The sequence below is a fragment of the Benincasa hispida genome, unplaced genomic scaffold (assembly GCF_009727055.1).
Source record: "Benincasa hispida cultivar B227 unplaced genomic scaffold, ASM972705v1 Contig130, whole genome shotgun sequence".
Taxonomy (NCBI): Eukaryota; Viridiplantae; Streptophyta; class Magnoliopsida; order Cucurbitales; family Cucurbitaceae; genus Benincasa; species Benincasa hispida.
The window spans coordinates 68,204-83,976 of NW_024063851.1; the positions used below are offsets into that span (position 1 = coordinate 68,204).

Consider the following 15,773-nt stretch of genomic DNA (forward strand, 5'->3'; position numbering starts at 1 on the left):
ATAATAATAATAATAATAAGAAGAAGAAGAAGAAGAAGAAGAAGAAGAAGAAGAAGAAGAAGAAGAAGAAGAAGAAGATAGTAGTAGTTGTAGTAATACAAAGTAATAATAATAATAATAATAATATTAACAATATTGATAAACAATGATACTATCATTATATTAATAATGTGATTAGTAATATGAATAGCAAAATAACCATATTAATAGTAATAGTAGGGGTGTAATACTAGTATAATAATAACTATAATAGTGAGACTTCAAACTTTCTTTAAATGTTAAATTAATTGTATGTAACTTTATACATTAAGTGGAAATTTATTACTTTACCTTATTGCTAAATAATCTTTAAATTGCAAATTACCAAAGATACATAGAATATTGGTGCCTTAAAATAAATTTTGTTAAAGTTTAAGTATCAACTTATAATATTCATAAATTTGTCAAACATATATATATTACAACTTTAAATTATGTGGAAAGAAAATTAAAACTAAAAAAATTCAATAAGAAAATAAAACAAAAGTATGAAGACTTACTTAAATTAGCCAACACCCCAAAATCTTGCTTTTAACTTCATCTTATACTCAAACTTCAATGCCCGGGCATCCATCCAATGTATTCTTTTCAATCTTGTACTGACGGTACACGGAACACCAACTCAATCTCGAGATACTCACTGATGATAGGGATTGCAACTACATAAAAAACCGTGACGTGAATGCACGCTTTGTCATGTTAGTGTGAGAACCTTAAATAAACTAACGATCAAGCTTTTTGATTTGCTTACTCAACTCGTAAAGGCAAACAAAAAAGGGATCTGCCTCGAATCAAAATTCTTTCTCCTTAGCACAAGCACTAAGTAAGCAAGCTACCTTTTTTTTCTACGCTACGATCTTTCTTCTCTTATGAAATTCAGAGTTTATTTGATCAAGGGCGCTTCTCCCCAATATGAGATAATTTGGCTATAGTCCGAACAGAACTCCAACTGGGCCAATTGCGTAATTATGACCTGAGGTAGCGAACGAGACCGCAAATGGATGGAAATTCTCCACTTAATGGCTGCCGCTTAATACTCTGGCGCTTTGAATCTCGAAGGTCTTGGTAGGATTCTGACTTGCTGGCCCCAACCCTTTTCTTTCTTGCAACATGGCATCCCTTGCAACGTTTTGCAAGCTCCTTCCTTTGTGAGCTCTGTCATCCCGCTCTTTGAGATCTTTCATTGGCTCTTTTCATTCAATAAAAAATTGCGATTGACTTTGATTCCCTCCCTTTAATCGTACTTTAAATCTAAGCTATTACTTCAGAGTAAGGCACGAGACGAAAGGAAGGTAAACAGGAGTTAAGCAGGCGCAAGCAAATGGGCCGATCAGCCAGATGCAAGCAAGCTCAGTCTCAATATGCATTAGAGAAGGGGGAGTGTGAGGTGGGTTTGCGCTTCGGTCAAGAGGCGATAGCGTCCCACCTTCCTGTCTTGACTGGTAGGCACAATCGCTTGAGTCTAGTTCTTGAGCGAAGGAATCCTTTCAATGAAAATTTCTCTTTAGCAATCAGCCATCAGCCCTCTTCAAGCTGTCGAATATAGATAGGAAGATTCACTTGAGTTCAAGGCTGGCAGCAAGCGTAAGTGCAATCGCAATCCTATGAATTTCATTAATTAATATCTCTCCCGCCCTAACGCACTCTTTTATGGCGAATCACTGACTGACGTTCTGAAGTTCTAGGTCTTAACGCTCTCCCGCGCTGTCTCCTTCTGGTAATGCATGAGAGGCTGTCTTCCTTCCACCTCTCTCTATCGCCCTTCTTTTAGCGGCTCATCTGAATCGTCGAATGTTTAGCGAATCGATCGTAATTGGCTGACGCTCAAGGCTTATCTCTCTGATTCCCCTTTTTGGTCTCCGGTCATTGTAGAAAGCCTTTCAATTCCATTTCTCTCCTCTTGGGAATACTTCTTTCTATTGGCTATATATATTTACAATGCCAGTTCAAGCTATCTTCTGTCTCGAGCAAGAAAAGGTATGCGAAGTGCAGTAGTTCAAGGGGCAGGCAGGTAAGGGCAGGTAGTAAAGGCAAGCGCAAGGCAGGGGATAGGCCTTTAATTCAAATCACGAGATTCTAATAGCGTATTAAGAGAAAAGAGAAAAAGTGGCTCGTGGATCTTTTTTTTCTTTTAGACAAGTCTAGTAGCCTAAAGTTAGGAATTGTTATAGCAAGCATGAGGGGAATGAGCAATGACTTGAGTTTCGTTCTTGAGTTCGAGGGTAGCATTCCGGTCTTAAGCAAAGCCGTCCTGCCCGGCCATATGTCCTTTCAGTCAGTTGCATATCGGTCAGCATGATTGTAGCAATACAAATGTTCTCAGAAGGACGAAGCGAGCGAAGCAGCTCGACCGATAGGGAGAGGGGCGAAGCAGCTCGAATTGAAAGGAGAGGAACGATGTAGATGTAATTGAGTAGACCGATAGGAGAGGCGGAGGAAGAAGCAAATAAAGCAAAGGCCTCCTCTTTCCGTCCGCTCTTCCCGAAGTGAGCGAATTGCATGTAGAGATCCGTAGGGGCTTATAGTTTAATTGGTTGAAACGTACCGCTCATAACGGTTATATTGTAGGTTCGAGCCCTACTAAGCCTACCACCCCTTATCTTCACCTGATACAAGGAGTCGAAGTCCCCGCCACCCTGCAGATCTCAATCTAGCGAGTGGAACCACACAGCTGCCGCTGCCCTTTGGGCACGCCTCTACGCTTACCACTCAACTACGCTCTTGCAGCATGCCCCCTTCGGCAATACCTTCATAATACGAAGCAGCTGAGCGAGCGATAGCTATTCGATCGCTATATTCTTGCATAGCGAAGGCGTGGTTGAGCCCTGTCCGTTAGAGGCAGAGAAAGTCGATGCGAAGGTTCAGATCGAAGATCTTCGCGAGACGGCCATTCATCTCGAGAATGAGCGTGGGGCTTGAAGACCCTACCGCATTCCGGCCCGGGGCCTTCAATTTGTCTTTTCTCCTCTTTCACCAGTGAGTGTAGTTTCCTTTTTCTTTAGGTACCTCTTGGATTCTGAGTTTGTTCCAACAGTGCCACACGTGAGATCCTGATCTCTTCCTCCCAGTGTTGTCCCGCTGGGGGAAGGAAAGTTCAGTGGGTTTTCTTCCAGGACCGGAGAAGGTCAAACTCTGGGGGGCTTCCGGTTTCGCCTACCTACGTTGAACAAGATTGAACCTTTTTTGTTCAACCGAAGTAAAGGAGTTCCAGAGCAGAGGGAATGGCTTTCATTCCCGGGACGCGCCTCGTCTATGTACTTGGCGCCTCTCTTGAAGATGCGGGCGCGATATGAGAAAAAAGAGCCTATTGTTGGGAGAACCAATGAAAAGCCAGGGTAGAGCCTGAGCCGCCCAAGCGAAGATGCACTCGAAGGCTTGAGGAGCTGCCCGCAAAAGGGAAAGCCGTGGAGCAGCAGACTCGCCAGTCAGGCACACCGTGAGGCTGACTACAGCAGACGGGAGGTTAAATTCCTGTTTTTTCTGTTTCAATTTCGGGAGTGAATGTAGGAAGTTCAGAGCGTGATCAGGTGTGAAGATTCAACCAAAGACGTCTTGGGAACGGAATAGCTAAGCATTGTGGCCATCAGTTCAAGCTACGTATGGCTGGCGCACAACCTACGGGCTTCTTAGCCAAAAGAAAAAAAAAAAGGAGCCATGCCTCTAATCTAAAGCTTTAGTCTAATCTTAGACAAAGAGCAAGGAGATATGAAGCACTGCTGGGTAGACCATGGCTCCAACAGGGTGGTTCATGATGGGCTAATAAAAAACGGTCTCAAGCAGGGAAACGCGGGATGGAAGGCGGGCGGAAAAGGCTTGGCTTTGTTTCACAGAAAAAGGACTAAGGAAATTTGTTTCCGTAGTGTGATGCAGGCGTCAGTTGACAGGTTGATAGATAATATAGATAGATATTCTCTATATATGCAAGATCGAAGACGCGATTCGCGCGTCCGCTTTTTGGGGAATATGGGTCGAAGCAATAACAAGAATCTTTCTAGTGGAACATCTTTCACAATCCCTGGAGAGATAGTTCATAATAGACCAAGGGATAAGTAATTTCGACTCATTCACATCCAGATCATGAATGTTTGGAATCCATATTACTAAGGAGACATTGCTTTTGCTAATTCGAATTGAAGGGTGATATCAAATCGGTTCTATTTTCGGCATCATATTCCATAGTGAGCGCATTCATCATAGTTAGAAGCTCCAGCTCCGTATCAAGGTCACGGTCGATATCGTCACTATCATCAATATTGCCACTATCATCAATATCTCACTATCATCAATAAGAAAACCTTAGGCTTGTTATCAGGAACTTGTTCAGAAATACTGTAATGAAAGGAAGATAGGAGTTTGTCGCTAGGTATTTGACCAAATAGGATCGTCCAGTTCCTATAGAACCTATCACTAAAATACCCTAGAGGGGATAGGGCTAAGCGGAGCGAAAAGGGTTTTCCATGAGATGGGAAATGAAAACTATTAGCCCCACAGAGGTTTGTGAATAAGTGATTGTCTGATAATGAGCAAAGAATGTTCGTCTTTCTGCTAAAACGGATGTATTGAACTCATAATTCATTAGATACTTTTTATGAATGTCAACTAAATATCGTAAGTAAATTACTCCGGTTGTTCAATCATTTGTTGATAAATGATCACTATGAGTCAGACTCAATAGAATTTGATCAATCCTTTTTTCTGTCTTAAGGTGGCAAGAATTCTCTTTCTTTATCAGAAATCACTGTTCGAGACCCCGTTCACATTTTTTCTTTTTCTTATCAATGAATATATCTCTTTACTTGTATGACTTAGATGTCTCGTATTTCTCCAAAAAGCGATTCGATTGATGGGATTTGGTATGATACTTATGAGATCGATGAGATTGATATTCCAATCTTTCTTCTTCGAACGTATTGATTTGACCCATAAGCGGGACCGCCACCCCATAGCATTTGCCACCAGAAGCAGAACCCCATATTTCTTCTAGAGAATCTCCTAATTGTTCAAGCAACTAGAAAAAGATTCTTTAACAGTTCAGATTGGGATTTTTGAAGTTTTCGCAACTCAATCATGTATGATGGAATCATCAAAGATTTGACCTTTTCGAACTCTGTCTGTAACTCACTATAGGCTCGAGAAACAAAGAGAAATGTGTACGAACGAGATATACAGAACAAAAAGAAGGAAAAGGATTGAATGAGAAACTCCCGAACATTTGGCATCTCAGATGTGTCGATATCGATGGTGACTCATTATTTCGATGAATCATTTCTTCGACAGAAAAAGATTATGTAAACACTTACTCGAAATCTCACTTATCAATTCCATTGTGGAAGACACAATTTTTTCTTCAGAATTCGCCATGATATATCTGATCCATGCATAATATCATGAAAAATGGATACAAATTTGTGGCTGCTACTTGTATCGGCAATAGGTCTGAAAAAGTATCTCAAAATCTCAAATTGAGTATTTGTACCCTGTCGAAGTAAGGAACCATGGCATATATGTTTGGAATAGATTCCATTTTGAGAGAGTTGAAAAAGCACTATCTCGTTGAAAGTTCTATACATCTGCCCTTTCTCAAGGCATTCTTTAGACAAAGACTCCGTTTTTTCCTCTTTTCGAATGGTAAATATTTCTCAGAACATGGAGTGTGAATCAAACCCATGTTTGAATTAAATTGAGATACTGATGCAAGTTCTTCCCCTCTGAATCAGATAGATTCATATCTGAAAGAGGTTGACAATTAAGTTCTTTCAAAAATTGGAATCAATTAAGATAGTTAAGAATACCTTTGTTTGACTCGAATTTGGTGAAATAGTATCTCTCTCCAAAAAAGCATGTTTTTTTTTACCGCACAAAGAAAAATATTTGTTGCGAATGAACAGAATTGTCCATACGTAAAATCATAATTATTGATACGGGCCTTTTCCACATAATCCACATAAAAAGGGAATCTTTTGTTACAATAGAAGCAGAAGTGATGTGGATTATTCAAGAATCGAAGTGAGTTGCTTTATAAAAAGAAGATATCAATGAACTTCTATGAAATGGTTTCACGGGATTTAGCCAATTGTCTTGATCGTGGGATATCATTGAGAAATAGAAGAAGTGTTATCAAAGGATTTCCTGCGATTATTTCTAGTATGGAATGAGTCAATCATCCACTTTGGTATCTTATTGAATTGAACAAAAATGGTGATATTGTTCCTCCATTGATCAAGAATTTCGATTTTTGGGGGTTTTCCATTTTTTCAAATGAACGATTTTAGACTGATTCTAACAACTGATTGCAAAGTTGATCATTCGACCTTTCAATTCATAGATGTGGATCTCGACCTATGAATGGGGATATTCTCGAAACTCACAAAGAAAAAAGGAAGTGAGTTAGACAAAAAGAGAAGAAACTTGGACAAAAAAAAGGACAAAAAGAAACAAAGTGACTTAGACAAATCTTTTTTATCGATAACCTCAGACCAATCAATCGAATATTGATTAATACGTAATCGATCGAACACTACTTGAAAATGAAAATGGATCTTCTACTCAGAAATGAAATGTTCCTAGAAATTCTTGCTCCCATTGGACCATTTGTATCTATATGCATTAGGATCCCGATTCATGGATCTCTCGGTTCGAGAAAGAAAAAGAATCGAGGATGAACCTAAAAAGATTTGCTGTAGCTCGAGTTTCCCTATTAGGGGTCGGGCTAGATCACAAACCTGTCACCGCTTCTCTCAAAAGCAACTAATCGGGCTTTCACTTTCCTTTTCATGAGTTGGAAGTTTCACCAACCCAACCTGTGAGTAAGCCCGCGATGAAGGACTAAGTCCGAAAGCATTGAATGATGAACTTTGCGCCTATAGGAGGGCCAAGCCAGAATGGAATTCATATCAACTTCGTCTGGTCTAGAAGGGACTGTGACTATTCTATTACATTACGGAGAAGTCCATTTTCATCATGATCGATCCACGTCCTACCCGAGCTTAGAAAGCTAGCTTTCTAAGGTGAAGGACTTTTATTGCACGAGCTAGCCAGCCAATACAACCATTTTCTTGCTTCTATCCACCTATCTGATGAACAGACCTTCAGCTTCAATCAAATAGGCCATAGATATAGATCGAGATTCACTCATAAGACAAGCGACTACCAACATGGATAAGGTTTAGAGCACTGCAACCAGCCTTTATTCCCATCGAAGAGATGGATCCTCTGGACATCGAAGTTTGGGTCACCCCTGATGACTCAGAAGAGATAGAGCGGGGGTTGGTAGCCGTCAATAGCCCAGATGGAGATAGAATGTGGGGAGATTGAACTTCAAGCGTTACTCTTTCATCTGTGTATTTAGGTGGATACTAGTTCGAATTCCTCGGTCTTGTTTCAATTGTAGTTCTTCGGTTGAGTTCGTTCTTTTATTCAAATGCATCCCATTCCAGGTTAGCTCTCTGCTCGGGATGCATGGGCTGGGCACCCGTTTTTAATTCCCATTCTTTATGTTATGTAAATAGAGACTTCCCCTTCCACTCTCCAATATAGGGAACCTCTATCGATCATCTCACATATCTGTTTGTATCGTCGGTCGTATTTCTTTAGCAAGAAAATGGGACGTGTTAAAGCAATAAACATCATAGATTTCAGACGAGAGATAGATCCATGTGCGAAAAAATGTGTTATTTCATAGGGGCGGAATGATATTATACCTTACTTCAAATAAGGAATTAGTGGAATATGCTTGAAAGAAAATAGAAGAGCGAGGCGGACATCGGCAAGTGCGGGGAGGCTAGCGCAGGTAAGCTCACATAAGGGTTTGAGCTCATATGTCGTACTCTATCATTGGCATGGACGACATCGATTCATTCGATTACGTTTTACTCTTCAAAATCCATCTATGGATTCTTGGAGCTGGAGTTGGTTACACACAAATCCACTTTGATTCGATTAGTTGCCCTCTTTCTGAGCCTATGGCAGAAGGCATGTTTGCACATTTTCATATAGAGAGGTTGATAATAGACCTTATTTCATTTCACGCCTATAGACGAAATCGAAAAAGAAATAAAAAAGAGAGTGAATAGGAGCTCTCACAAATAGAATTTGAGTACCACGGAGAAAAGCTAGCTGGATAAACGGGGATCACCATCAAAAGAAAAGCTTCTCCAACTGAAACTGGATCTCAAACCTCTTTAGGAAGGAGATTTCATCCCAAGGAACTGACTTCAAATAAAAGAGCAGTTGATCAATAATCTTTCTTTTGCCCACTTAATTAACAATTAACACATAGTAAATAGAGAGCACTTCTATGACTATGCTATACTATATAGGTTTAATCCATTACAGGCTCTTTCCTAGGAACTCTACAGACCTCATGGCTCTAAGGGGATGCTATGGGACCTCATGGATCGATGGGGGACCTCAGATAAAACATCGACGGCGAGCGTGGCTAAGGAACTGCTAGTCTTCTAAGACTCTTAGTTATTTAGTTATTATGCTAGGTAAAAGAAGGGGGAATAAAGACCTGTTTTTCACTACTGTTAGCATGTTAGCTCGCTAGTAGTACTGATAGAATAGATTAGGGACTGATTAAAGACATATTTTGTTACTAAAAAGTGGGAAGAGCCTCTAAGAAAGAGAACTCCCATTCGATGCCAGAACCGGATGGCCTTATGCAATTGGATAGACTGGAAGAGATTCTCCTTTTACAAGAGATGCTTGCACTTCAACTAATTCCCCAGCTGCCCTAACCTTTTCTGTCTGATGACTTGCTAAGAAAGTAAACTTGAGCCCTAGCTGCCTTTTACCTAGCGCTTAACCTCGCCGATACTGCTTTGAGAGACTGCAGGCTTAATCAAGACTGCTAAAAACTAACTTGACTTGCCCGCCCTTTTTGATGATACACCTTGTGGTCTCCTATCCATTGATAGTTGTATACTCCAATCTTCCGAAGTTTAGCTTAGCATCGGGAAATAATAAGGGCTAGAACTTGAATCGCAGGAGAATAGATTACCAGATCAGAATCAATAAAAAGGGGCTTTGAGTAGTTTCTCTTTCCTTCCGATAGAAAGAAATATTATAATAGGAATTTGGTTTTTAGCAGGCACATCGACCTCCCCTCTGAAAAAGGGAGATCAAAGGCAATCAACCGGTTGAGAGGTCGGGACATGGTCCCAAAAAACTCACCGAGGTATCCACCCATTTTCTTAATGAATGTGAGCCATAGTTGATGCAATAAGACTTGATGAAGACGGTGTTGTTTGTGGGATAACGACAATTTCCTTCAAGCTTGAAACTGATTGACCATGAGAGTCAGATCAATAGTATAATATATACCCACAGAAGGAGCTGCACATGAATACTTGAAATGAGTGTGTGGCAATTCATTGGGATTACCGACAGGGTACTTACTTGAGCAAGGAGTAATCCTTCTTCATTCAAACGAAAGAATACAAGAAAGAAAGCATATTACCATAGAAATACCTTGATCAAAGAAAGAACATATCCCCAGAATTTGTATGCAAGATGAGCCTATAGGAGTGCCAATCAACCAAGCCGCCATGTTTGAGAATAAGGTGAGATCCCTAGATCTAGTGGCCGGTGAATCACTGATCAAAAAGCAGATTTTGATTACTAATGACGGATGCAGGTTGAGTCTTGAACATGTTCGATGCCTCGCCCTAGGAGAACTTGACCACTTTGAGAGTCGAGTTTTTCCTTTTATTCTGCTGTGCCTGGGCATGAGTAGATTGCTTTCCTTATTCGTATTCGGTACATTTTCTTGTCTAAGGTAGAAGGGCTAGAATAGGGAGCAACTAGGCCTAGTTAGCAACTTTCAAAGCAATTAGGTAAAATAATCTTTTTCCCAGCTTTCTATTAAACATGAAGCTAGAACAGATGAAAGTAAGAAATCTGCCTTCCCCGCAGGAGTGAAAAGAAGCTCGACTGAATATAGGACCCCTCTTGTAACTCCATCCCTAGACAGTCAATTACATTAACCCTCCCTGTAAGCCTATCTAGCCCAACAATTGAATAGCTAGCTCGAGTGTAAGGAGAGAGGTATTTGTCCCCTTTGGAAAACTATTCTTCTAGGCGAGTTAGAATGTGTTTTGATATTTACCTTGATTGTCCCTGAGAGCTGACTTCCTTGACCTTTATTCTAGGCGAACTGCTAATGCAGCTGTGGCCCCTTGAGTCCTCCTCCCTTTTACCTAGGAGAATAAGAGCTTGCATAAGCTCTCTGGATTCTAATGGGCTTTCTTCCCCGATATGCCCTTTCTGGAGGACCGCTATAATAGAATAGGCTTTCTTCGCCCGTGCTTTCTTTCCCTCTTTGCTATCTGCTCAGCTCACTTTTTGTTGACGGCTACTCTTGACTTGACTCTTGACTCCTACTCCTTCCTTGAGGAAGGGGATTACTAAGCCGAAACCGAATCTAATAAGGGAAAGGTAGATTGTGGCTAACACTATTCCGAACCGGTGCCCTTTGTCAAACTCAAACTATCCATCGCTGTAGGATTCCTATTCAAGATCAAGAATCACACGTAGAAATATGAAGATTTGACTTTTAGGGAGGTAGAGGTGGTATCATATAATCATATATCTTATATATATAAGATAAGACCAGCGTCTTTAACCGAAGCATGGTATGCCTATTTTAGAGTCATCCTTGCTTTGCTAACCGTATAGGGATATGAATCTCAACAAGCTTTCTTCTTACTGTACTCTATGCTGGAATTTTTTCCTACCACCGGGAAAAGAGAGGCCGATCTCGGGTCAGAAATATTTCCATTTCATCCCGCTTTTCACTAATGAACAAAACCTAAGACAGCGAGCCTCCTAGTCTCAGTGGGGAATAAACAAGGGATCCCAAAACAGAATAAAAGACCGGCTTCTTTCATTTGTGTAGGATAAAGAAGCCCATCTCTCTGAGTCATACTAAGGGGTATCCCAAGCATCTAAGTCAAGGAGTAAGGTAGACTATGCATCGTTTCCACGGTCATGAGCTCTTGTGCTGAGTGAAATCTCTTTTCTGACCTTGATTTACTACACCTTGTTGGCACCCTTTCGCCATAAAAGAAAAAAGAAAAAGTCCAATATGGTCGGAAATGCAAATCTTTAGCTCTACGAGGACTCAAAAAGGACCCGAAATGTACAAGTCCGTGAGATTGGATTGAAGGAATGACAAAATTGGCGATCGCTAGCTTTCCGCTAAGACTAGGGAAGCAGACCCTCCAGTGGCATACTTGATGGACCCAGCGGCATACGCCGGCCGTAGGAAGGCAAATACTCTTCAACTCAACGGATGGTTATAGAATTAGGGCGCTAAGCAAGTGGTGCTATGCTATTTGGCCATTGGCTCTAACTTCTTGAAGGGTTCGCTTTTCCTCTCCTTTCAGTTATAGATAAGCGGGCAATTGAACTACTAGAGAAGCCTACCTAATACCTATAGACTTTCCTTACACTGCTACAACTGAACTGGGCCAAGCCCAAAGAGTTCTTCTTAAGGGAAAATCACTCTTTCTGACCTCTCCTACAAGTTCGGAAGTGATGGAAAAAAACGTTCACTCTGCTTTATGAAAGGAAAGAGAAGATTCTCGACTGAAAGAAGAGGTTAGTAGTCGCTATAGATCGAGGTTAACTAATACGCTCGACCATAGGGAGAGGAGCAGAGCGGAGGAAGATACTAAGGGCAGAGATTTTAGCTAACAATGTCTTGACTCCTTGCCTTGCTCAATGCTTCTCCATCAACAGCAGCAGGAAGGACAGGAATAGGAGAAGGAAGAAAGAGACCCTCTTCTTTCTTTCTAGGTTGGCCCTAGGAAAGGAAAGCTCTTCACTACCATTGCTATCCATCTGTCTACAATTATCAATGTCAATGGTATAAACAAATATTCATTATATAAACTGGTGAAAAGCAATCAAAGCTGTATCCATCGAAAACCCACCACCCAAACCCTTACGCGCCCAACTCAACGCTTCCTTGCTCACAACCAATCCCTCAAAGCAATGAATGCGGCTCAAAAAAAAGTATGTTCACCCTCCCTCTCCTCTTCGAGTCGAGCTACTTATCTACCCGGATCTTAAACAGATCAGTCCCCCTGCAACTAGATACTTGATGGTGGACAATCCTTGATTTCCTCTTTCTAGCGCTTTCACCAGAATCCCATTTTCCAACCCCTACCCTTTCCCTTTCAGTCAAGCCTTTTTAGCCCTTTCCTCGAGGAGTCGAGCTGCCTATCTTCTCCTCGAGCCGCACTGCCCGGCGATATCGATCTCGACCATTACTTTATGAAATTCTATTCTAACTTCTAGCTTGGCTTGTCCTTAGCTAAAGAAAGAAAGATAGTTGGAGGCCGAAGACCAGAGTCCGGTTTTCACAACATATGAAAAAGAGAGTCTTTGTCCTGCTATTCCCGGCAATCGCTCTTTCGAGGGTTAAAAGAGACCTTGTTTTCCGAAGGTAGCTGAAATCTGCCTTTTTTCCAAAAGTCGATGAGGACGGGTATTGTTTTGTTCTTAGCTTGGCGCGCTTGCTTCCCTCTAAAGAAGCACAACCGTAACGCTTTGAAGTGTTAGGTGAATCACTAAATTCTTTCCGTACCGCCCTCTCTCGAAGCAGTATTTCCCTCAGCTGCATATCCAGTTTATTCCGAACTAACATATCATTTTTCTCCTGAACCAAACCTTTTATCCGCGGATTCCGCTTTTCCCGAATCAACATCAAATTTTAGCTAGGTCAGTCATAGGGTTATTTCCAGTCTAGTCTAGAATCAACACCAAACAAAGCTTCACCTTAACTACGTACAAGGTACCTGTGAAAGCCCTGACCGTGGTGGACGCATGCACTCGCAACACAAAAGTCAAGCGAAAGATGCCCCTTTCTTCTTTTAAGCGGAATAAGATGAGAAGCTATGCTATATTAAGCGGAATTGTTTAAGATTCGGATTTGGAACTACAGCCTTAGCCCGGGAGGAGACTTAAGACTTTGGATTTGAACAAGAAACTACGTCCCCATCGGCTTTAGGAAGGGCCTTAGCCTTAGCTTCAAGATCTCAGTTTGCACCAACCAGGATTTCTGTTCTCACCAGGAGCCGATTGCTCTTAAGGAGAAACCGATGGAACAAGATAGTCGTTCATTTTTTTCTCTCCCGATCTGGTTTCGGTTAAGTAATCTGTCTATCCATCTGGTTAGGTTTCGACCAAAGTATGGTTGGGGTTCCGCAGTTGAGGATGAGGATTTGGGGGAAGAATATTAACTGAATTCGGGTTCCATTTTGACTAATCCAATCAAAAATTGCATAAAATAAATAAGAGTGAAAAACCGATATAGAAGCCAAAAGCCTGCAAAACTCTAACAGGATAGGGAGGAGGAGTATACCATTGAGGATTAGGGTTATTTACATCCGAAAGGTGAAATTGCTGTAAATACTGGTTAACTACATGATCGACCGTGTTTCCCGTAAACTATATGAGTTCGAGCTTGAGGACGAAGAGGATGAACATTTTCTTTTTTCTATCCATCCAGAAGGATGCCTCTCTAACAACTATTCATCTGCAAAGATCTCGCCCAAATAGAGAAGTGAATCTAAAGGCCAAAGGTGATCTTTGAACGCTACTACGCATCCTTTAAAAAGAGTCTCGTGTAAGGTAGGTTTGGGTATAGCAGGACTTGAACCTGCGACCATTAGGTTAAAAGCCCAATGCTCTACCAACTGAGCTATACACCCAAAAAAAGTAAAATAGGTGGTGGATGAGGATTGATGCAGAAAAGAAAAGAGGGCGGCCCCTCTCCCTCTCTCTTTGGCTAGTTCGCGATAAGCGGGAAAGCATACCAGGCAGGGAAAGAAAGGCTCTCGATCTCCTGTAAGGCCAACCCTCAACGGGAGCTCACCAGGCAATGCTATAAGTCCGATAGAAGTCCAAGGTTTCGTCTACTACGGACCAGGAAGCTCTTGGAGGAGCTAACACGAAATGAGAAATACATTCGATTACGGCAACTAAACTAATAGTGCGCGTTTGGTAGAAACAGAATGATCCCTTGGCTCGGGCAAGAAAAGGAAAAGGTAGTCGTACTCTTACCTTTTCCGTCGGACGATAGGAAAGTTTGAGCTGAAAGATTGAATCACACCGGGTAAGAAAGGCGGGCTTAGCAGGTTTCTCCAAACGTATAAACCAAAATCAGAAGCAACCGGTCCTGAAGAGGATACCGATACGCATACATTATCGCATGGAAGAACCTAGCTGAACCGGATCAAGGGTCCTAACCGAGTCCGACTGACCTTCTTTGGCTGGCCCCCGCCCCTTGCAACGAGGGCAACCCGTACGTGCTTTTTCCTTTCGTTTAGCGAGATAGCTTACCAGCTCTTTCGGCTCATAGCAGCATTATGAAAAGCGGAATCCTCATCCTGAGTCGAGTCCGCATTGCCATACGAATCGACATCGGCCAAACCAAGAGCTCCTATTTTTTCTTAACGAAAACGGGAAAACCAACCTCTTTTAAAGAAGGAGTCGCTCTGCCTTGATCACCGTGGACATACGCTGCTCCCCCTTACCTTCGCCTACCGTGAAAAGGAAAGTTCCCTCACGATAGGCCCTCCCAGCTCCCGAACGTCTTTCTATCAATCGAGAGAGGTACAGAATAGTACAACAAACAAACAACTGCGACAAGAATGGACTCATAAGATGGGCGGTCAGGGAAGCGATTTCATTTGTGTTATCCGCCAAGGAAATGATCAAGGAATTCTCTATACACGGCTGAGAGATGACCGTATTGTTGCACATCCTGAATAAAGTACCGTAGGAAAGAATCTAACAGAAGCTTTTGAAAATGAAAGCGTGTAGAACTTCGATAAAGTCGTAAACTTCGGATCTTATGTTCCTTTCGTCAAAGGGTGACTGAGAGAGAATTTGGGCCTGGCGTGCATCCGGTTCGGTCAACAATAAGGTACAAAGCGGATTTCTTAAATGGGCTTGAAGTTCCATTATCGTTAGGTCGAAGATCTCTACTAGTTTAGTGCACTTTGGTAGTTGCGAATGTTGCCGTAATCGAATGTATTTCTCATTCTACATTCTCTCTTACCAAGCTCTCGTACTCGCCAGGGTTGAGGAGGCTGTCCGTGAGCTAATTGGGCTTCGAGATTGCGTATACGCGAAAAGAGCTCGTTTCGACTTTCTACCTCGGCGTTTTGTGCCCGGTTCTGGTTCAGGAAAGGGTCTTATCTCTTTCATTGGAGCACATTGATGCCGAAGGAGTCTTCGGAACCGGTGGAGAGGCTATGATGATTGAAGGCTATTCAAATAGCATGACTGATACCACAAAGAAAGGGTATCTAAGTCACACCAGTGGAATAGCAGAAAGCACTTTTTTTCCAGTCTTTTTCTTCCTGGTGGATTCTTCTATTTGTATAGAAAGGTATTCCCTGCTAAGGATAAACTATTATATCTCACTCGAAAGTGTGAAAATACGCTAATCGACGAACCCTGGGAACATCATTAGTATAAGAAGGGCAAGAGAAACAGAAGCTGGTCCTAAAATGGGTCAGATGTTCGGTTCAGGAATATGAGAGCAAAGAGAAATTCCTTCGAGTGCCTTTTGTTGTGGATACAGACGAGCTCACTTCTCTTACAACATTCTTCCAGTTGGGGCCATAACGAGCGTCGGTGTTAAGAGGCTGCTTTGTCAAAATACGAAATAAGGATAAACCCTTTAAGTTGTAGAATCAAACTAAGCCTACACAGCTTTT

The 15,773-nt window shown here is 41.8% G+C and overlaps 1 non-coding gene across 1 annotated transcript; it reads right to left on the reverse strand.

The window, feature by feature from the left end:
- Window positions 1-13,684: 13,684 nt before the first annotated feature.
- TRNAK-UUU lies at window positions 13,685-13,757 on the reverse strand. The gene has a single exon. It is a non-coding gene; the product is annotated as a tRNA-Lys (tRNA).
- Window positions 13,758-15,773: the final 2,016 nt, after the last annotated feature.